This window comes from Phyllostomus hastatus, unplaced genomic scaffold (assembly GCF_019186645.2).
Source record: "Phyllostomus hastatus isolate PE091 unplaced genomic scaffold, TTU_PhHast_1.1 phas_contig_283, whole genome shotgun sequence".
Classification (NCBI taxonomy): Eukaryota; Metazoa; Chordata; class Mammalia; order Chiroptera; family Phyllostomidae; genus Phyllostomus; species Phyllostomus hastatus.
Genome location: NW_025333833.1, coordinates 15,432,905 through 15,455,949, shown reverse-complemented (window position 1 = coordinate 15,455,949; position 23,045 = coordinate 15,432,905).

Here is a 23,045-nt window from a genome sequence, read left to right as displayed (position 1 = left end):
GGAAACTAATGCTTTACCCAGGGTGATCGGTGGACTTTGTGGCGGGGCAACTGAAGAGACAGAGAACATAATTCCTTTCCCTAGGATCCTGGCGTGACAGGGGTTGGGCACACACATCGGGTTCTCTACAACAATAGTTGGAGAGTACAAACGTTAATCCTTACCCCATTCTAAATGCGTTGCATTTATCAGGAGCTAAAAAACAAAACAAAAACAAAAAGCCTTCGAACTTTCCATCCCAGAGTCTGTGGCACGCAGTGTTTTAACAGGAGAGAATAAATACATTCACATCTGTAACAGCTTGGAACATGAAGCTGCATGGTCAAAAGCAACCGTCATCAGAACAAAATAGTATTGCGCGCAGTATGTACGATGCTACAAGGTAATACTGATGATAAGCTTTATCAGTGCAACATGGCACCAGTCCAGCCATCCTTATAGACATCAGCAAAATAGATCCCTGGTGGCCCTTGCTCCCAATGCTTTGCTGATTATATATATGTGTATAATGTATGTGTGTGTATGTATATATATGAGAGCATGTGTCAGTGCTGTGTCTTCCATGTGGCTTATGGATTGTTGTTTTCACTCATTTTATTAGTTCCCCTCTATTTGATCCATTCTGCGCTGTTCCAGTGGTCTTCTCAATTCCAGTCATTCTTCTGTTTCTTCACTATCCTCAGAATGCCTTTCCTGTTGGGAGTTTATTTTGGTCTTAAAGCCATTTTGAGAAATCCTAAGATATTTATTTCATTAGGATGTTTTATGCCATCTCAGCATTCTTAGACCTGATTTGCCAGTTTAAACTCAAACTTTTTACCTTTGATTAATAAATGCTCAGGGAGGTATGTTCATGTTTGTAAATAGTCTTTGGAATTGTATTAAGTTCAACATTGGTGATAAGTACCTGACATTGCACATATAAAAATTCTACGTTTAATTGTATAAAACCTTCAGAAAATCTTCAGACACGCGCACATCTTAGCCTCCACAATCTGTGACTACGATCTTATTTGGAAAAAGAGTCTTTGCAGATGTAACTAAGGTTCTCAAGAAGAGGCCATCCTGGATCATCCAGTGGGCTCTGAATCTGACAACAAGAACCTTTAGGTGGAAGAGAAGAGGAGAAGCCACAGTACAGAAGACCCTGTGGATACGGAGATGGAGACGGAGGCAGAGACTGGAGTGATGCAGCTGCGAGCCAAGGAATGCCTGGGCTGCCCAAGGCTGAAAGAGGCAGAGAAGTATTCTCCTCTCGAGCCTGTGGAGGGAGTGCTGCTGGTCTCAAGGGTCTGAAATCAAGGCGTTGGCCTCCAGACCCTGAGAGAATTAATTAATTTCTGTTGTTTTAAGTCATCAAGTCCGTTAATTGGTTCTGGCAGCTGCTGGAGACTCCTTTAGTCATAAAACATCCCGTGCCTGCGTGTTACCTGTTAGTGTCAACATGTGCAAATTATCAGGCGTGGTTTTCACGGGATTGTTGGATCATTGGGCCACACTCACTGGCTTGAATGATTAAATGAAAAACTCACCCAGTGGAGCCTTTCGAAAATACTCTTAGTAGTTTGGCACATACGGGATGCCGGATATCAGCAGAGGGTATAGTGTGTTTTCACCTACATGTACCCACGTGAGGCCATGCAGTGAGTTTGAAATTATTTTAGGAAAGCAGGATTGTAGGTGGGTTCTGGGTAGGACCTACGTGGCTGTGTCTCAGAGGGAGAAGTGGGGAACGGGAGTCCCAGCGGGTCCATTCGTTTCATGGGAAAATTTAATTACTGGCCCCAGGACGCCTTTCATTTGGATTTTATATAACAACTACATTGTCCGCAGATAGAGGGAGTCAGACCTTGGGCCAAACAAATGGGGAAAATAATCTATAAAATGTGTTCACAAAATATGACTGTTTTTCCACCCTGGAACTTAATAGAAATCCTCTGACTGTTGTTCTGCAGTCAACAAGACTCATCTGATAATTGGTGACCATGGTAACAAAATCAGGTCATAGGGAGGTTCATGCTGAGATCAAGCATATGTAGATCTCCTAGTTCAAATATACATACAGATAAGAACCTGTTGGTGAGAGTCCGAAATGCTATGCTGAAGAGGAGCTCTCCTACCCGGACCTTATGATACTGAGAAAACGATCATTCGATTGCAATAGCCATACATTTTGCAGAAAAGGAGGAGCTTGTTCAGATTCACCGGGGGGGAAAAGATAATTCAGAAATGTGAGACCAGACCGAGTGCAGAGATGTTGCTTCATAGATCTGTGTAATTTACTCCCTGGGGTTTGTAGTGTGTCTGACTTATATTTTAGACATAATTAAGTAATCAGCAGTGTACATTGTAAAATGAATGTTTAGGCTGCTTGAGGTTAAATTTTCACAGCCATAGCAGCTGCGTGGTACTGGCGACCACCCCTCCCCACAGCCAAATCCTCTCCCCTGCATACACTCAGTTATTTAAAATCTGTGAATGGGACTGGAATTATTTCCACAGTCACCATTTTTCTGGAGGTCTGCAGAGCAACCACATGGTAACCACTGGGCACCAGGTTCGCCGCACCTCACGCCAGTGTGCATTCTCCGGTCTGGCTCAGTAGCCGGAGTGACAATAATGTCATCAATTACAGAATGAACAATGCTTTTATGTATGTAGGATCTTATTGGATCCTCCAAAAGCCCAGCAAGGTAGGAAGTTTTCCCTGTGAGACAGGAGAGAAAGTTAAGATAATGAGGGAAGTTACCGTTCTAAGAAGTCATAGAGTTTTTGCTTTTTATTTTATTTTTTTAAATTAAAAAAAATTCAATTCCAGGTGACATTCAATGTTATATTAGTTTCAGGTAATAGCAGAGTGGCTAGACATTTATATAACTTACAAGTGATAACCACAATAAGTCTAGGACCCACCTGGCACCCTACACACTTGTCACAATAGTATTGACTTTATTTCCTAAGCCGCACTTTACATCCCTGTGACCGTTTTGTAACCGCCAATTTGTGCAGCTTAAACCCTTCCGCTTTTTCACCCAGCTTTCGCCCCCAAGCCTCTCTTATCGACAGCCATCAGTTTGTTCTCTGTATGAGTTTATTTCCGTTTTGTTTGTGCATTTATTTTTTAGATTTCATATGTAAGTGAAATAATAAGGCATTTGTCTTTCTGTGTCTGACTTATTTCACTTAGCATAATGCCCTCTAGGGTCCGTCCGCGTTGTCACAAATGGCAAGATTTCATTCTTTTTTTTTTATGGCCGAGTAATATTCCGTTTTATATATGTACCCCATCTTCTCTATCCAATTGCTTATCAGTGGACACTTGGGTTGCCTCCCCGTATTGGCTATTGTAAATAATGCTGTAGGAAGAGGGATGCATGTATCTTTCCAAATTAGTGTTTTGTAGTTCTTCAGATAAATACCCAGAAGTGGAACTGCTGGGTCATAAGGCAGTTCCATTTTCAATCTTTTGAGGAACCTCCGTACTGTTTCCACAGTGGCTGTGCTGGTCTGCATTCCCGCCGCAGTGCACAGAGGTTCCTTTTCTCTACATCCTCACCAACAATTGTTGTTATGGATTTACTGATGATAGCCATTCTGACAGGTGTGGAGTGATATCTCACTGTGGTTTTAATTTGCATACCTCTGACGATGAGTAACAGTGAGCATCTTTTCATAATTAGGTATTAAAATCCTTATTTTGAGCAAATGTATGTAAAAGATCCAGCCCAATAGTCAGCACCTGGTGACGGGAGTTGTCACTGTTGTGGTTCTTACCTTTTATGTCTAAACCCTGTGCTGTTCTGCCCGTCCCATGGGCACATGTCCTTACAGCTGGTGGCATTCCCTCCTGCTCACCCCCACTGGCTCTTGGGGGGTCATATGGGGAGGAGAGGGAAGTAGAAGGACCTCTGTTCTTTCTTCCCCTCCTTCTGTTTTCACGCCCTTCTCTCTCTCTCTCTCTCTCTCTCATTTCTTTCTTTTTATCTATCTTGACCCATATTCACTCTTCCCCCCTCCCTGCCCCTAATTCCTGGAGTAGATAAGGCAAGAGAGTAGACAGTGGGCCGTGAGGGATGATTTAGAATGGTTCTGCTCGCTCCAAGTTAGCACAGACCTCGGATTTACTTTAGGCCATGGGTTCACTGGGGGATTCTCAAGGAAATGGGTGGGCGCACTCTCTTCAGAAACAAATAAATAAAAATATATTTATTTTTAAAAAAATTTAAAAAAAAATTTTTAAAAATTTTTTATTTTCAAAAGAAATACTGGTTATATATTTAAAAATTACAACAACACAGACACAACACAAAATTAAAGTTTTCTCCATTTGGACTCCTTAGCAGTAACCACTGTCAACACTTTGATATGTTTAGTCTTAGATTCTCTTCTGTGCTTAGTGAGTTGTATACACTATACCCAACATACAATATGCACATGGATTTAAAAGTAAAATATCTTTGTTGTATACATTCTGGTCTGCAATTTTTTTCACTTAACATCTTTCCACATTAGTACATGTAAATCTAGTGCTAGTGAATTAGTATACATGTAAAACATGTAAAGAAACATTTTTTAATTCTACAGTGCTGTTTTTGAGAAATGCAATCTTTATTACTTTCAAGAATGAACAGTAAGTCACATTGGGCTAATGAAGAATGTCCAACTAGAGTTTTGGCTTGTAAATGATGCCTTTGCTTTGATTCATAAATTACCGTCACCTCTGTCAGATCCCTGTCACAACTGTCCTCCGAGGTGGGTTACGATCCCCATTTGATAGGTGAGGAGACTTGGAACCGAGATGACTCAGGGTGACACCGTCACTGTTCCAATTGGGAGTGTGGATGGCTGGGTCTCAACTGTTGGGAAGCTTTTATTCTTTCTAACAGATTTCATTCTCCAAGCATATCAACCTTCATCTTCCTCAGCCCCGTCTCTCTCCGTCACGTTTGCCTGGCAGAACCCCAGCCCTCGTTCACTCCAGTCTCCTCCCCTCCCGAGCTCCACCCTGACGCCGGGCCTCGCTGGAGAGCAGCACCGGCCACACTAACTGCCTTGCCTTAAGTTCGTGGTTGACCAAGCTCAAGGGGCCCAGGAGTCCTCCCACCCCCCACTTTCCACATCTACCACATTCCCTGTCTCCTGGCTGGCAACATCACCTTGCTCTTATTGTTCACCTTCCAGCGTCCTCTCTGGACTCTGGTAATGAGCTTGCTTCACATTTCACTGAGAAAATCACGCGAGCAGAAGGGAATAAACACTCGGGCTGCCACACCTGTCCACCTGCTGTTGCCCCAGGTAATCTTGGTTGCTCTAGGCCATCACTCCTAGAGGCATCCCTTCTTTCTACTGCAGTTCTCTCTCTGTGCGGGACTACTTTTGCGAATGGTCAAACATCCCACAATATCTCCCATTAAACAGATAAAACCCCCGACACACTAAGACCCTCCCTGGACCCCGCCCCTCTCTCTAGGATGGCCCATTCCTTCCCTGTCCATTACCTGAACGATTCCTTAAAGACGTCATCCATACTTGCTGTTTCTACTTTCTGTCCCCTTGTTTTCGTTTAGACGGACTCTATTCAGGCTGACCCCATTCCCCACCACACCGCCTAAGAAAACACTTTCACAGTAACCAGTTACCCCACACTGCCAAGTGCAATGTCAGTCCTCAGCCCATCTTACTCAGGCAACAGCCCTGCATTCGGTCCAGTTGATCTGTTGCTCCCTTAGAAGTGCCTGCTTCAGTTGTAGCCCGAGACCATGTTCTCTCTGTTCTGCCACCCTGGCTGCCCCTTGTTGCTTTCCTTAATGGGTTTCTCTTAATTTTATAACCTCTAAGTGCAGGAGGGTCCCAGGTCTTGCTCTCTGGACCTTTCCTTTATATTCACTCCTGGTCTCTAATAATTTCACCCAGGTCTCCTGGCTTTAGGTAGAAATTCATACCTCTAGCGGGCACCTCACCCTGAACTCAAGTTTTACGTTGAGCTGTCTGTTTGGTGTCTCCAGTTGGATGACTAATTGCACCTAAACTCAGGGACTCCTGACCTCACCCCTGCACCTGCTTCCCTCTGTCCAGCCTTCCAACGGCTAAGCCTCGCACTCGGGAGTCATCCTGACTCCTCTCTTGCTCTCACTCCCCACAGCTGATGTTGCAGCGAATACTTTCCCTCTCTACCTTCTGTCTAGATCCAGAATTGAGGCACTTCCCTCCAACCCTGTTGTTCTGATCCAAGCCACTCTCTCGCCTGGTTTACTATAAGATATCTTTCATTTGCCTCCGTTTTTACTTTGCCCCATCACAGCCACACTGACCTTTCTATAATCCAAGTTAAAATGATAATTATCATTATAGCAAATGTTTACTGGGTGCTTGGCAATATATATATTTAACTATCATAACAATTCTACAAGGTGGGATTTATTATTATACATGTTTTGCAGATGAGAAAACTTAGGCAGAAAACAGTTAAAAGGACTTGCTCCAAGACCACACAGCTAGTAATCTAGGAGCAAATCTGAGGAGTGGTCATTGTGAGGGGCTGTAAATGGGGGTTGTTAGTTCCATCTTCCTAAAGCGATGGATTCTTCTTGCCTAGTGCAGTCAGTGTCATGGTAATAACCATGCCATTGACCCTTTATTGAGTGCATGTGTGAGGTCGTGCGTGTGTGCTTTACACACACCATCTCTTGTATCCTCTTGGGATAGTCCTACGAGCAGGTGGTATTCAGCCCCATTTTACAGATGAGGAGACTGAGGCTTAGTGCTCTGAGGATTTGCACCGAGTGGTCGAGATGGGATTTTTTACTCTGGTCTTTGAGGTCCCTGTGCCCAGACTTTCCCCAGTGGGCAGACAGATATTCAGTGAGTGAGGGAGGGGCTCCGAGGGACTCAGGTGGAGCCTGGGTGGAGAAGCCCAAGTGCAGCCCCCACACTCCCTTCTTCTCTGGAAGGCGGGTTAGTGGTCTGCTGAGTCGGAGACTGGTGCCACGGGGCTGGGGCTGAAGTTGGCTCTTCCCTTTAGGGAAGTGGGAGACCTGGCTGAGACGAGCCCCGTGACCCTCTCAGACAGTTGGAAGCGACGGCAGCACAGAGCAGACTGGCCTGGGGCAGGGTAGGGGCCCTGCTTCCCGGGTGACGGGGAGGAGCAGGGAGGGGAGTGGACACTCTATTTTTTCCCAGGCCTGGCAGCGTGCCCGGGCTTTGCTGGCACTTCGGTGGCTTTCAGGGTCCAGGTCACGGTGGATCTGTGCTGGGCGTCCCTGGCAGCCATCGGCCCGCTGTGGCAGAGAAGCTAGCTCTCCTAAATCTCCCCTCTACCTCACCTCGACATAATGAGGACTCTAGTTCACCCTTTTCTTACCTCCTGAGGCTTCCTGTTGCTGTCCCATGGTCTTTGAGGATTACCAACAACTGTGTAGGGACCGTGTTTTAGCTCACCACTGGTCCCTAGAAAGAGACTCCTAGGGGAAGTATATTAGTGGTTTGTGAATTGAGTGACTGCTTTCTTGTGGGTTGATTCTCCTCTCGGCCTCCAATGGACATGAACTCTAGATTGTCCCTGGGATTTGGCGATCCATCCCACCCACTCTGTTCAAGCACCCTTGCAGCTTGAGGGGCCCACACTCCATTGGAGGTCCTGAGGCATCAGCAAAAGCCCCTGCGAGAATTTTCTTCCACTTCCTAGACTCAGTCTTCCGTTTTCACCCCCTGGCCCATTCCATTTCTTCTCTTTACCTAATTGTCCCGTGATGGGAAACAGGTGGGGGTTTGCCTGTGCATTTTCTTCTAGTGGTTTGCTGCTCTTCATTTCCTTTTTCACGCACCTCATCCAGGGTGGAGGGAAGTTCCTCAGGGAAATCCCTCGGGGATTTCTGGCAGACCTGAGCTGTCTTTCAGGCTTTTAGCTACAGACTCAAGATCCTGTTCCTACACGTGATATTCCCACAGGAATGTTCCTACATGTTTCTACATATGACATTCCAGCATCCAGGTTTGTCACGAAATATGTCACTCGCCCTTAAAATCCAATGGACCACCACTGGATTAAAGTAACGCCATGAAACCAGAGGGATCGGACCAGCCACCCAAATAAACTCACGGCCTCTCCTATTTTCCCATTTAAACAAGGCTGTCTGGGTCGGTGATACCTCTCGCGCTGCACGTGCCGGCGTGCCAGTGTGCTCGTGGGCCCTGCCGTCAGGGCCTGTGGCAGGGGGCGGGTCTGACCAATGAGGATGGCACGTGAGCACCTGCCAAAGGTGGAGGGCAGAGACAGATTGAAGCCGTATTTCCCCAAGCTGTTTGCTCGGGTCTTGGTTGGCGCTTCAGTGCGGTCTGGCTTGTTCAAGGTTATCTAAGCGCATTTCTTCCTCCTTCACCGAGAACCCAGGAGGCAGGACTCCTGCCTGTGTCATCCTCCCTCTTCGCAGCGCTGCCGTTGGCGCGCTGCTGGCCTCCCGGGGAGTGAGCGAGATGGTGTGAAGGGTGAGGTGCAGGCAGGTCTGTGTGCACGGGCGGAGCCTCTAGAACATGGGGATTCACTATGTGCTGTCTGTCCTCATTTTCAGTGGGCACCTGGAGGAGCTGGGATGAAGGAGCGGGCAGGCAGTGGTGAGCTCGGGAGGGGATGGGGCCCGGAGCACGGGCTCAATGGGGCCGAGGAGTTGGCCAGGGAGTGCGGAGACGGAAGGGGCCTTTCAGAAGGAATCCCAGTGTGCTCCTCGCCTCTTTCCATCTCTCTTCCCCTTCCTTCTTCTCTCCCTCTGTGTTTACCTTGGAATCTCTTCAGCTGCTTAGTCCTACCTAGACTGGCATCTGTTGTATCGTTTGGCTCCTGAAACACAGTCCCTGTCTGGAATGGGGAATGAAGGAAGACAGGGAACAGCAAGGCAAAAGAAGAAACTAATTTAATGAGCACTTACTATGTATCAGACACCACATTAGGCATTAACATAATTTGTCCCATCTCTTTCTCACATCCATCCAAGGAGGCGGGTGTGGTTGTGCCCATTTTAGAGATGAGAAGCCTGAGGCTCAGCTGAGGTTAGTAACTTGGTCAGTTAGTGGAGCTGAGCGACAGGCCTGTCCGACTCTGGAGCTGGGCTCAGGCCCCAGCTAGGAAAGCAATTCTCAAGGACAGGTGGGGGAGCGAGGAGTGGCGGCCTTCAGGGGGATGGGATGGAGCTTCTCAGGCCGTCAATGGGAAGGGCTTTTCCAGACTCAGCCCGGCCCTGGCTTTGCCTCTCCTCTCCACCTTGGGAAGATAGCCCGTGTTTGTGTGGAACTGCGCTGTGTTGTGGTCCCCCACTGGGCACCGTTTCCTCAGCGCAGACTAGTGTTAGACACGCATCCTAGCGCTGGACCCAGGTGTGGTTCTGGGTCGGGCTGACCACCTCCCTCCACGTTCCGTACGCCCCCACAGGGAAACCCAGAGAGGCCGGCGCTCGGAGAACGTGTGCTCCCCCACGCCCGTCCCCAGCTCAAGTACGCTTTTCTTGGCACTGGAGAGTCAACAGGTGTGAACAAGTGTACAGAGACCTGGCATGCCAGGGCTGGCACTGCTTATGGCCTTCAGTCACAAGAGATGGCAATTGCCACCTTCTGCAGGCTGCCCATCAAAACACATTGTTGCCTGGCACCTCCATAGGCTCCAACCAACTTGTGAGCGGGCACCACGCCATCCCAGCAGATGGGCAGAGGGGGTGGGGAGCAGCCAAAGCAGCCCCATCCTGGAGGTGCATGAAGTGGAGGTGGTGCGGGTTTGATTTCCAACTGAGGCTGTGTCAGGACGACTCCCTCTGCCTCAGATTTATAAGGCAGGGCTTAAAGGGGGATGAGGTCTATGTTTACCCTGCACCTAGTTGGCTAAGGTTTGTGTTGGGGGGAAAATGACTTGGAACCCATCAGAAGATTGTGCCTTTGATTTAATGGCCTTGAAGGGAATTTGGGAAATCAGAGAACAACACGGAAGATATAGGAGATAAAGAAGGACGAGAGCGGATTCCAAAGGGATTTTTACACACCATGCCCCTCTGCCAACCCCTTCTCCACCACATCCCACCTCTAACCGCAGGCTAGCAGAGCCCCCGTTGCCACCAGGCCAAGGCCAGTCAGCTTGGGGCCGTGGCTGGAGGAGCCCTTGCCCTGAGGGGTTGGACATACAGGCAGGGGCTCCTAGGAGGTAGGACGTGTTCAGGGCTCTCGTTGCCCAGGGAATGGTGTTGTGGCTGTGGGACTCAATGGGGTGGCTGTCAGCACGCTTGCACATGCTGCAGGGCCACCATGGCCTGGTCTGCAGAGTCGCTGGGGACGGCCGTTCATGTGGGGGAGCAGCCGAGCACAGGCTCCAAGGAGGGAGACAGTACGTCTCGTGAGGAGCTTCCAGGCTCTTTGGGGCGAGTGGAAGGAGTGGAGGTGGCAGCGGGGAGTCCCGAGAGATGGATGGAGCGAATGCCAGGCTGGGAGCTTGGGCTTCACTTGACGGGCAGGGGGCGCCATGGGAGGCTCTGGGTGGAGAAACCTGGCCCAGAGGGTGATGTGCAGCAAGAGCCGGGGCCAGAAGTCAGGGCCTAGGGCCAGCTGTGATGCTTGTGCCCTAAGGAGGGCAGTGGCACTGGAGGTGGGAAAACAGAAAGGTAGGAAGACCATCACTAGGACACACTGATGATGGGATTAGCACTTGGAGGGAGAGGGAGGAGCAAAAGAAGATCACAGAGTAACAGAGGGAAACGGAGAAAGGAAAGTTGCCATCACAGATACTAATATATATAGTAACAACAAGGAGTTCGGGTTAGATGAGTACAAATATGCTCATTCAGCTGGCTTATTTTAATTGACATGGTACATGTTATTTTGTACTATGCATGGATTTTCATGGATAACTAAGAACTAACTTTGAATGGCAGCTTATTAATTCGCTCAGGTAAAAGACCTCTCTCCCGGGTCTGAGCCTCAGCTGCCCCCTTGTATTTCTGCCCAGAGTACATTTGTCACTTTTTACGCCAGGTTGCTCTTGACCAGCCTGTCTCCAGAGCCACCCCTTGTCTCCCCGCAACCTTCTCTCCACTTCCACACGCCTCTGTGATCGCTCGGGTATCATGTTGAAGAATTAACAGTCTCTGCCAGTCTGAAACTGCATGTGGGATGGCTCTGTCTGTGGCCTACCAAGCAATTAGCCACACACCATTTTATCTCTGCAATTACACTGCAGAAGGAGAAAATAGACCAGTCGTTGCCCCGGGGAAAGCTGAGGAATAGCAAAGTCATAAGCTGTGTGTCTGCAGGGCTGGGTGATCAAGGATGTGCCTGGACTGGCCCTGAAGCCCCCAACCGCCTGGCCGCGTTCCTCTCCCACGCCCTCCCCACCCCTTCCGCACGTCTGTTCATGAAGAATGACAGACTCTGTAAGAGAATCTCTTCCCGGGATAGCAACTCGGTTTTCTTTCTTGTGTTAACTCTGAAAGACTCACAGTGACTGCCTGGAGTATTGCCCTGGGAAAGATTTTAAAGCTTTGACTGAGCTCAGCGGGAGAAAGTGCTGTGATCAATTAGTGATGCCTGTTGTGGGCAGAGAATTAGAAAGCGGTGATGCCTGCCTGCTGCATATCGGACACCTCTCGTCCAGTTCTAGCCTGACTCTTGGGAGAGGCCCAAAGTCAAGGCTGACACACATTGTGACTTATTAAAGATAACAAAAGCTAACATGAGTGTTAGTTAATACATGCTAGGAAGTATTCCGAATACTTCACAATGTAACTCATCTAGTCCGCAAAACACCTGCTAGGTGCTCACCCTCACTTTGCAGAGGAGGAACTAGGAAGCACAGAGAGGCTAAATGACTGCCCAAAGACACAGAGCAGGAAGAGGAGCCAGTGTGGGAATCCAAAATCCGATTCAGCTGCTGCCTCCACTGCTGCCATCTGTTCTGTGTGAATCACCGAGTTCCTCAATAAGGGGGCCCAGAGCCCAGGTCTGCTGGTTCCTCACACTGAGTTCTTTTCTGCCATGGAAACAAATTTATCAATTTGTTTCCTGGTGCTCACAGTTATAAGCCTCAACATTAGAAGGAAAACAAAGCATAACCCTAAAAGAGGAACAAACACTTACCTCGAGTATCGCGGGTGTGCCAGGCACTTTGCTAAGAGTGGAGGAATGAAAAATAAATGAGTGCTACCCAGCCACTGTCTTTGAGAAGCTCACAGCTCAGAGCAGGAGAGGTCCAGCTGAAGTCCCGCCTCACTCACGCAGACTTTGCCTGCGGCAGTCTGCCCTGATTTGGGCTGCACTGTATTCCTGGGCCGGCTGCTAACGTTCTCCTCTTCTACACTGTAAACTTCACTGCCACCCCCAGGCACGGTGAACCCTGTGGGCTAAGTACACCCCGTGGGTGTACACAGAGGACATACAATGTTGGCACGATGTTGGGTAGAGTTCTACGTGACATCCTACTGGCCCCCAAAACTGTTCAGAGGCTTGACTTCACAGGGGTATGTGCACTTGGCTTTGAGGAAGCTGATTGACATAGCTCAGCAGGCTCCATGTGGGTGTTCATTTTATTAAATCCTCTTTAGACACTGGCCCTACAGCTGGGCTGTCAGTTAATTTATTTATACCCATGTCTCTTCAGGAAGACTCTAAAGAGACCATGTGTAATAAGGTTAGTGCAATAGGATAAAAGCAGAAAACCTGATTGAGCCAAAGAAGGGAGATCAAACATTGCCCATCGTATAGATGATCACAATTGTTGTGATGAAGCAACAAATTTCATATTATGCTTCCTAGCAGCCAGAGCAAGATGGAAAGCAGATGGATTCATCTGTCATTATCAAAAGCAGAACGCTTAATAACTTCTCAGAGGGCCCCCAACTCATCTAAGTCAAGAGAGACACTTCAACACACTTGGCTGTTGTGATTAGACTATGAGTTTATGCTAATGGGGTGACTTAAGGCCAGGCCTGTCACCTGAGAGACCGAGTGACTAGAGGGTTGGAACTTTGAGTCTCACCCACTGACCTGTGGGAAGGGGTTGGCGGCGGGGAGCTGGGAATTAAGCTCATAAGACTCTCGTACGAGGAGATCTGATGAGCATTCAGGCTGATGAAGACACTGAGGTGCTGGGTGGGCGGTGGGTCTGGTGAGAACATGGAATCCTCACCCCTCACCACCCCTTGCCTGTGCACCTCTTCCATTTGGCTGTTCCTGAGTTGCATCCTTTATAAGAAACTGGTAAACATAAGTCAAGTGTGTTTACCAGTTCTTATAACTCACTTCCTGAGTTCTGAGGGCTGTTCAAGGAAATCACACACCTGCAGAGGAGAGGAGGAAAGTCCGGCTTTATAGCCAACGTGGACAGAGTGAAACGATCATGAGGATTCACTACTTGCCCTTGGTGGCCTGGTGATGGGCCACCAAAAGTCAGCAGCCAGCATGTTGTCACATTGAGCCCAGAGAAAACTTCTATTTCATCAATGCATGATGGCATTGTAAACAGTTGAACGAATTGGCCTGGTTTCCTTGCAGAAAGAGAAACACATTCTGACATGATAGAGGCCCTTATAAATAAGAATTTACATCCCTGCCTGTGGTTGGCGCTGTTGCCACAGCTCATTTGCTTGAACCGAAGCACAGCAGTTTCTAGTTGTACACTCTCCCACTTGGAGAGTGAATGGGATTCGGGGGCACTTTTTGAGGGTCCCTGCTCCACGCTGACTCTCTGTTCTGCCTGTCATGTCCTCAGAGGGACAGACGGAACCAGGTGAGCACCAGCGCAGGTTGCAGTGGTGCTATTTGGAGCAAGTGGTAACAGACATGGTAAAGCATGAATTGTGTCTTGTTCGTGCCGAGTATGCCCAGCCGTCTCTAGTGAAGGGAGGACATCAGGAGAGGGGCGCGATGACATCATCACAGGGCATCCACGCCCCTGGGCTGATCTGCTGGATCCGCCAACGCCACTGGACTAAGTGATCTGGGCCACACGATGAAGGGTCCGAATCTCAGTTTACCCAGTAAGAAAACGTGCATACTGCTAAATGATTTTTAAAATCAGCAATGCCTTGAAACTGCTTTTTTAGGGAAGCTTACAATTCAATAAAAATCCAAGTCCGTTCAACACCCTGGCTGAAGAAGCATCGAGAATGCAGAGTTGAACGGGACTCAGGGCACACGCGCACGGAGCGCCGTGGTCTGCGGGAGAAACCGCTGTGTAGAAACCAGGAGGGCGTGTGTCCACTGTGCTGGTATTACAGTAGGGACATGGCCCAGGGCCGTGCACACAGATGGCGTAGGCTGGGGGACCCGGGGAAGACTTCACCAGGGAGTTTACATTCGAGCATGCCCCGAAGACTGAGCAGGAGTTTTCCAGGTGGAACAGGGCACCCCGAGTTCTGGGGGCGAGGTTTTCTAGAGGCATTCCTTGGCTCAGAGGAGGTGGTGTTACAATCGACTTGACTCTGGGACTTAGTCTGTTTCCCCTGCCACCTGCCCCCCTCCATCCGTGGGTGGGGAGAAGTAATTTAATATCTGTCCAAGTGTTGAAGGATTAGAAGGAATTATTTCCTCACTTACTGAAGTCTCTAGGTCTGGATGGAAAATCTCTAGCACATGGAGCACTATCTTGTTCATGGGCCTTTGGAAGCCATTGCTGGTTGAGTAACCACACTTTCTGCTGAGCCCTGACTTGGCTCCTAAATGTTTCTCAGTGCAGCAGGGCAGACAGCTACCACCAACCTGAGTGTGCAGGTGTCAGGGAGTGGGGGGCGGGGGATGGGGGATGGGGGAGAGATGATTTGCCATCCATGATCCTGATCATCTTCTTGGATCGCGTTGGGCACATGGGTCCAAAGGCAGCAGAGCCTCCTCCCGCTCGTGGGGGAGAACAAGGAAATAGTCAGTGTCCCCATCTGCTGATGGATGGGATGGACCAGGGTGCTGAGTTAGATACAGCAGGGTGGGGTCTCCACAAGTAAAAACTCCTTCCCTCTGGGTTTGGGTGCCTCATCTCTCTCTCTCTGTGCTGCATCGCCCATTCTCCCCAAGGTTCTGACTTTGAGTCCTCTTCATTTTCCCCACGCGAGGCAACAGGAACTACAGAGAAGATAAGGGAAGTAAAGCACATGGTCCTCAGTCTTCAGAGTCCTAGAACGTATTTGGGGCAAGGGGACAGGCGTTCACGACCTAGTGAAGACACTGTGCTGTTCCAACCATGGGTGTTAACATACAGACTCTAAAGTTATGTGTAGCACCACGTAACTGGTATTTTGAATGCTATTCCTAGGCAGTATATGGTGATGTAGATACAGCATTGGTCCCCCAGTGTCAGGCAAGGAGCAGGGACAGGTGAATCAGCCTTTACACGGCAGTGTGGCAGGGGCTGTGCTGAGGCTCCTGAGGAGAACAGGGGAGCAGGGGCAGAGGACCTGGGCCATGTCCAGGCACCGAGGGTTTGACTGACAACCGGGGGAAGGGGCAGGAAATGCAAAGCCAGGCAGGAGAGAGAGAGTGGCCCGTTCGGGAGCGGAAAGTGACTTTCATGGGTATGGCTGGGGGTCCAGGAGGTGGCAAAGAGGAGGCTGGAGGGGTTCCTGGCAAACCTGGCAATGTTGTTGAAGAATCTGGGCTCAGCCAGCCACAGGGCTGGTGACCAGCTGCGGAGCGTGGTGAGCAGGGCAGAGCAGAGGCAGGTGGGGTAAGGGAGGCAGCGCTGAGTGATGCGTTGGAGGAGAAGGGTGGCGCTGGTGGCGTGGAGTCTACATAGGAGGCCCCAACGGGGCCCCAGGCAAACGGTGATCCAGGCGCCATGCAGAGGAGAGCCGCCTGGGGAGGAGGAATTCAAACACAGCAAGGCAGCGGTGGGGCAGGACCTGCTCACCGGCTGTTTTGAGGCTACTCGGGAGGGAGAACTGACCCATGGCTTCCAGATAGCCGTCTGGGGGTGGGGTGTGCATAGGGAGAGAGGGGCCATGGGGTGATGGCGCATCTTCAAGGTTAGGGAGGCCCTTCGAAGGTTAAGGTCCACCTTCCTGCCATTAGGCATCATCAGTGTCAGATTCAAAGCATCCAGAATAAAGGAGGGTGGGTCCAGTTTGCAAAGAGTGGCAGGGAGACCACTCCTTTCTCTGTGGAACGGGAAGCCATTCCCCTTTGGAACGATTCTTTCAACAGAGAATTGATCGCTCCCCAATTCTATTCAAACACAGCTAGAATTTTTGTGATTATTACATGGAAGTTACTGTAGGACTCACTGCCTTCTTTCCTGCTTCCGTTCGTCTCAGGCCTTGCACTTGCCGGCCATGGACTCTGCTCGGGGATGGCTGCCACAGGAAGCTCCAAGGACACTTCTCACGAAGTGTCTCACCTGGTGGCTAAACTTCCAGGTAGTGCTGGGATGATGAACGAAGGGCTAAGCCATCCATCTTGGTGCGTTATGGTCTGGCATCTGCAGCATATTTAACAAAACACAGCGGTGCACCCACACTTGAAGGAGGAGGAGGTGGAGGAAGAAGAGGAAAGAAGGAAGGAAAGGTGAGACGCGGAGGAGGAGGAGGACAGAACAAGGGGAAAAGAGGAGGACCTGGATCGAAGCGGCGTCCGAACGCACGCACAGAAGGTCAGGTGGGAGGGAGGAGGGACTGACCGCGGGCCTCGGGCGAGTGAAGGGCAGGGCGCCCTTCAGCCACAGGCGGTGGGGAGGAGGGCGGGTGGACCTGGACTGTGGAGTGAGTTCAGGGATGGAGGCAGGACAGCCTCCGGGAGGCGTCCGAGCGAGGACAGCAGCGCAAGCCATGTTAGCCCGCAGATTACTAAGGGCGACTGCCTGCACCGTCTTTCTTTTTTTAAAGGAGTTTAAGGATGTAATTTTCATTTTTAAGTGTTTTCGGTAGACAGGGTTTCTTGGGGAAGGAAGAAGGTCTCAGTAACTCCCCTCCCTCGTGCTGTTGGTGGGATTCAGCAGCAGCAGCGATAGAAATGTGACCCTGGGCCAGTTACTGACTCCACACCTCAGTTTCCCCATCAGTTTCCCCATCAGTTTCCTCCTCTGAAACAAAGGAGGCTGGCCAGGCCACCCCTGGGGCTGGTTGTGAGCATCACCAAGCGCCGGTGGCTCTTTTCCTCGTTACGCAGCTGAGCACGTGACTATGCCTCCAGCCGGTACCAGCTTCACAGGAGCAGGCGCCACACACAGGCTTGCTCCTACTTAAGCTCCTGGGTGTTCGATGAGGGTGGTGGAGAGGGGCGCATAGCGGCACACGGTGGCCTGTGGCTGTGGCTGTATTTCCATTGAAAGGATTGGGACTGGGTGCTAAGTCATTGCTTAAATAAGCGGTCTCATTTGTTAAAGTTCCGTATTAGGACTTAGGGCACCCAAGCCCTAAGGTTGCCTAGTTTATGGTCATGGCCAGAAGCCATGGGAGACACTGGCGTGGGCCCCAGGAAGTGAAATACATGGGTCGCACTGTGGTATCAGGCCCGGGAGAAGAAACACTAGAAATATATTTTTCATTTGTTCCTAATGAAATCCACTCATAAGAGATCTTTCCTTAAGCAAGTAAACACATTATCTTCTTAACAGGCTTTTTTACCATTCGTAACAAGTAGGCCATTTGCTGTGGAGAGGTCCTCCGTTTTGAAGAAAACCATTAAAGGACACTAATTGAGATCATTTCAATATGTTAACACGCCGTCTCCCTTCCCGGTGCATCCGGAGACAGCGGGCTCGGGCTGCCTCCCACTCCTTGTGCACCAGACCTCCCCGCCCGAGGCTTATCGCAAGCAATTATCTTACCCAAATAAAAAATGAAAATGGAAAAGTTAAATAAATAACAGGACATCTTGATGGAATCACAGCGATGCTCACCTTGGTTAACATTAGCCCTGACTTTTGGACAGCCAGATTTGTTAATGCGCATGTCCTTTGTTTAGGCGTCTGTCCCTGTGAATCTCCTGACTTTCCAAAGTGACGGATGGCAGCCATCCCCGCGCTCCCTAAGAATTCACTCTCCGGGAACCTGGAGGGAGGAGAACGGGCTCTGCAGTCCCGGCCTCAGTGTTGCTTACATTGGAGAAAACCCTCAAAACAGGGCCTGACTGGTGTGGCTCAGTGGGTTGGGTGTCATCCCGTAAAGCGAAAGGTCATTGGTTCAATTCCCTGTCAGGGCACGTGCCTGGGTTGCAGACTCACTCCCAGGTCAGGGCACGTGCAAGAGGCAACTGACTGATGTAAACATCCATGTTTCTGTCCCTGTCTTTCTCCCTCCCTTCCCCTCTCTAAAAAAATAGATTAAAAAATCTAAAAAACAAAAACAACCCAAAACAAATTTCAAATTTCACCTAAAGATTATTTGGTTTTGTGCACAAAAGATCAAGCTTTCTATTGTTCCCAGTTCTCCCGCTGGGTAAGCAGCTCCGCACACCTGTGCCAGTGAAGTCGCGTGGACTTGAACGGGAAACTGCACCTGGGTGCAGCAGTTAGGACGAACTAGCGTGGCCTCTGGCAGCAAACAACCCTAAACCTTGGCATTAACCTTGGACGTTAACATGGCAGAAGTTTTTATCCCTTCTTCACGCAAAGCCCTCTGCAGTTGCTGCCGGTCGTCACACTGGTTGTCCCCCGACAACCGGCAGCCTGGCGTCCCACCGCGCTGACCTGTCAGCGTCTTCGTCCCAGCGTGCGTGCTTCCCCCGCGGTCACAGCAGGGAGGGAGGGCAGCCTGGAAATCCAGACCCTGGTGATTCGGTGCTTCGGCGAGAAAGTGACACGGGCCGATTCCCTTCACATTTCACCGGCCAGAACTGGTCACGTGGCAGCCCAACTACTGGAGGGTCGGGAAGGGTGCCCAGAAGTAAATGAGCACACAACATTAGTGAATGTGAGTGAAGTCTAACTCCTTAGGAACTTTTGACCACTGACTGCTGGACTGTGTGGTAAGAGAGTGTTTAGTTTTGTTTCTCTCTGCTCACCCTAAGTCCAAATGGGCAACTTAACCCCGGTGTCGGCTGTCTGGGAGTTCTTGTGTCCTACAGACTTGTGAAGGCACCATCCATCTATCCATTCATCCAGCCATCCATCATATATGCATGCATCCATCCCTCATCCATTTATTTAGAAATATATTTGACATATAACATTGTATAATTTAAGGTGTCCAACATGTTGATTTGATACATCTGTGTTTTGTCATACGGTTGCCATTATAGCATTAGCACCTCCAGCAACGTACTTTTTTGCATGTGAGGTGGGGATGACTGAGACCTAGTCCCTCAGCAAGATTGGTAATTACAACACAGTATTGTCTGTAGTCACTACGCTGTGCATTGGATCTCCAGGACTTATCTATTACTTGCAAGTTTGCACCCTTCTATTATATAACTATATACATATATAAATTATATGTATCATTTAAAAATAGGCTTCTTAGAGCAGATTTAGGTCATAGCAAATTGACCAGGAAGTACAGTGCTTTCCCATATGCCCCATGTCCCCCCAACACACACACACAACCTCCCCATTATCGACACCCCGCACAGAGGGGTCCATCTGTTGGGACTGAGGAACCTATACTGATGCATCATTATCATCCAAAGTCCATAGTTTACAGAATTGTCCCTCTTGGTGTTGTACAGTCTACGGGTTTGGACAAATGTATAACAACATGTATCCATCATTGTGGTATCACATAGAACAGTTTCCCTGTGCTCGTGGTTCCCCGTGGTCCGTCTCCTGAGTCCTCCCTCCCTGCTAAACCCTGGCAGTCATTGACCTTATTACTTTCCCCTTCCTTTGCCCTTTCCAGAATGTCACATAGTTGGATTCATACATTGTGCGGCCTTTTAAGACTGGCTTCTTTCACTTTGTACTATGCATTTAAAGTTCCTCCATGCCTTTCATTGCTTGATAGCTCATTTTTTTTTTTTTTTAAAGATTTTATTTTTTAGAGAGGGGAAGGGAGGCAGAAAGAGAGGGAGAGAAACATTGATGTGTGGTTCTCTCTTGCATGCCCCTTACCGGAGACCTGGCCTGCAACCCAGGCGTGTGCACTGACTGGGAATTGAACCAGCGACCCTTTGATTCGCAGGCTGACACTCAACCCCTGAGCCACAGCAGCCAGGGCTCATTTCTTTTTAGTGCTGAATAATGTCCCATTATCTGGATGCTATCACAGTTTACTTCTCCATGTCCCTGAACGACAGACATCTTGGTTGCTTCCAAGTTTTGGCAATTGTGAATGAAGCTGCTTATACACATCTGTGTGCAGGCTGTGTGTGAGGACGCACGTCCGCAGCTCCTGGGGCGGATACCAGAGCGTGACTGCTGGGTCGAATGGCTGGAGTGTGCTGAGTTTTGTAAGAAACTGTCAGACTATCTTTCAAAGTTGCTGCCCCATTTCGCACTCCCACCAGCAACGAGGGGGAGTTCCTGTTGCTCCACACCCTTGCGGGAGGGTGTTTGGCGGTGTTATTGTTTTGGATCATGGCAGCTCTGATAGGTATCTCGTTGTTGTTTTAGTGATCAGTTCCTTAGTGACTTATGATGTGGAGCATCTTTTCTTTTCCTTCTTTGCCATTTGGTGAGGCATATGTCCAGGTCTCTCACCCATGTTTTAGTCAGGCTGTTTGTTTTGGTATTGTAGAGTTTTAAAAGTTCCTTGTATATTTTAGATAGCAGCCCTTCAGATATGTCTTTTGCAAATATTTTCTCCTAGTCGATGGCTTGTTTTAAAAATATTTTAAAAAAATGACTCAGAGTCTCGGCCTCCACATGAAACCCAACATTCCCATCAATGGCTCTGTAGATTCTTGGAAGTCGAGGGCTTATGTTTTTCTTTGCCACCTCCAGCTAAGATTTTTCTATCCACAGTATTTGTGATTTTTGTTCCGAGTAGAGTAGGTGCAAACATGAAAGGTAGCCACCTTTTTCTTGAAATTCCTTTCATCTCCAGCATCCCTCTCTCTGGTCTGCCTCTGGGTACCACTGGCCCCTGAGGTCTGGGGCAGAGGTGCGGGGGTTACAGCGTGACCCTGTGTAACAACTGAAAAATGCAGCGTGAGATGGGGCCATCCTTCCAAGTGTCCCAGCCGTGCCCAGCGCCTGGAACAGCTCGGGGGCTGCCATTGCCTTTTCCTGCGGTTGCTTTCCCCGCTGGTTGGTTTCCTTCCCCCGGACTTCGTGTGCCTCCTGCAGGGTCCCCTCTGCCGTCAGCCCCTTCCCATTGCATTTGTGAATCTGAAAACATTTCCTCTTTTTTCCCAACACAGACACTCATTCAATCCTTCCTTTTTTTCTGGCCTCTGTTCTAGAACGTATTCTAGGATCTGTCATTTCGTACCCAAATTATCCACTGGGCATGCCATCAAAACGTAGCACATTCTCTCTCTTTCAGAATGCCTGTGGCTGACTTTTAAAGTATCCCTTCCCTCACCTTTGTGGGATAATCTCGCCAAGTGTGATATGGGGGGTAGGCGCAAGGCCGTGTGAGCCCCACTGTGCAGCTCCAGGAGCAGGAAGTGGCGTTTTATCACGATGGCCACTCCCAAGTGCACCTGTTCACGGGAGAAATCGCATCCTAAGATCAGGTGTTCAGCTTATCTTAGGGACAATTGTACCACAAAATCGAAGACCCTCCAAAGGACTGCTACAAAGAAAAAATATTTTAAAATGTTGCAACTTGAAAGCGGTATCAAAGAGTGAGAACACACCGGGAGCCCATCCCCCCATGCCCACCCCCTCCCTGGCGGCCGTGGACAGAGCAACACCAGGTGCGGGTCTTAGGAAAGGATGCCGAAGATACCTGTTGCGAGTGGAGACACCACACCATTTTATACACTCTGGAACTCTGTAAAACTCTGGGGGGTTGCTTGAATATTTCATCGTTGCTATTTATTAATCTTTATCAATGTTGAGTTGATCACTCCTTGTGAATGGCAATATTTCCTGTTATTTTTCAACAAGTCCCAGTGCTCTGCTGGGCACTGTGTCATGTGCTCTCTCCCGAGTGCATGTGGAAAACTAAGGACATCGTATTTTAGATTTTCTGTGAACTTGTTTTATTTAGTGCACTCCAAGGGAAATCAACAGTTTCTTTCTACCCTACCCCAGCGTGTTTCTCTTGAACTGTTTGCCCTATTCCAACCCCACCCCCAGCGCTGTTTCCGGCCTGCCATCCTCTAGGAATCCCTGGGAGAGTTGGGTGTGGGCTCCTTCCCGGCTGGGGCCAGAACAGGGTACCAGACTCCATGTCTTCAGTCTTCCCCTCACCGTTTAATCTCCTCCTTCAAAAGTCTGGGAGGCCACCTGGCATCCTAGGAAATCCTCCTTGTTTGTGACATTATTCCAGATGATTGGCAGAGAACAAGGGTGTCTGACTCCTTGCATTTAACAGGTCCAATCTCTAATGCAGATAGTTTATTGGATGTTTCCGCTTTGGGGGGGTGTGTCCTTAGCCAGGTGCGAGTGGGAATCTGAAGAAGGAACGTGCATGGCTGTCATTTCCCGGCTCCCCTGACTCTGACCTGGAGCGTGTGGGGAGGAGTAAGAAGTGAGGCAGAGTGGGACTGAACAACGGTAGAAATGTGTAGTGAATGGGGGTTACCGGTATTTATTTTTGCTTTTCAACCTCTCGGTGATGAGTAGAAAGAAATTAAACAATACTAACAAAAATATGTTCAGTGTCTGCCATGGAATAAGCGCAGTGCTAAGGGGCTGGGCTCTGGCTGTCATGTACCGTCTGGGCAGTTACAGTGCCCGGGCTGGTTGATTTGAGTGGAGGGCGCAGCCTCCGCTTGCATCGGTGAGAAAGAACTTACGAGGAGGCAAATATGAAGATTGTAAAGACGTTGTTAAGCAGTGAGCCTTATCTGATTGTCTGTGGGCCACTCTGCAGGACAGTGGCTCTCTGGCTGCCAGTGCAGGAGTGGGTCCTAAAGACAAAAACATGCCAGACACCATCGTCATCTAAAAACGTGTGTATTTTTAAAATAACTTGATGATCCAAAGAATAATAAATTTCACTGTAAAGGGCATTGATCAAGCTTCATTTTCCACACCGAGCCAC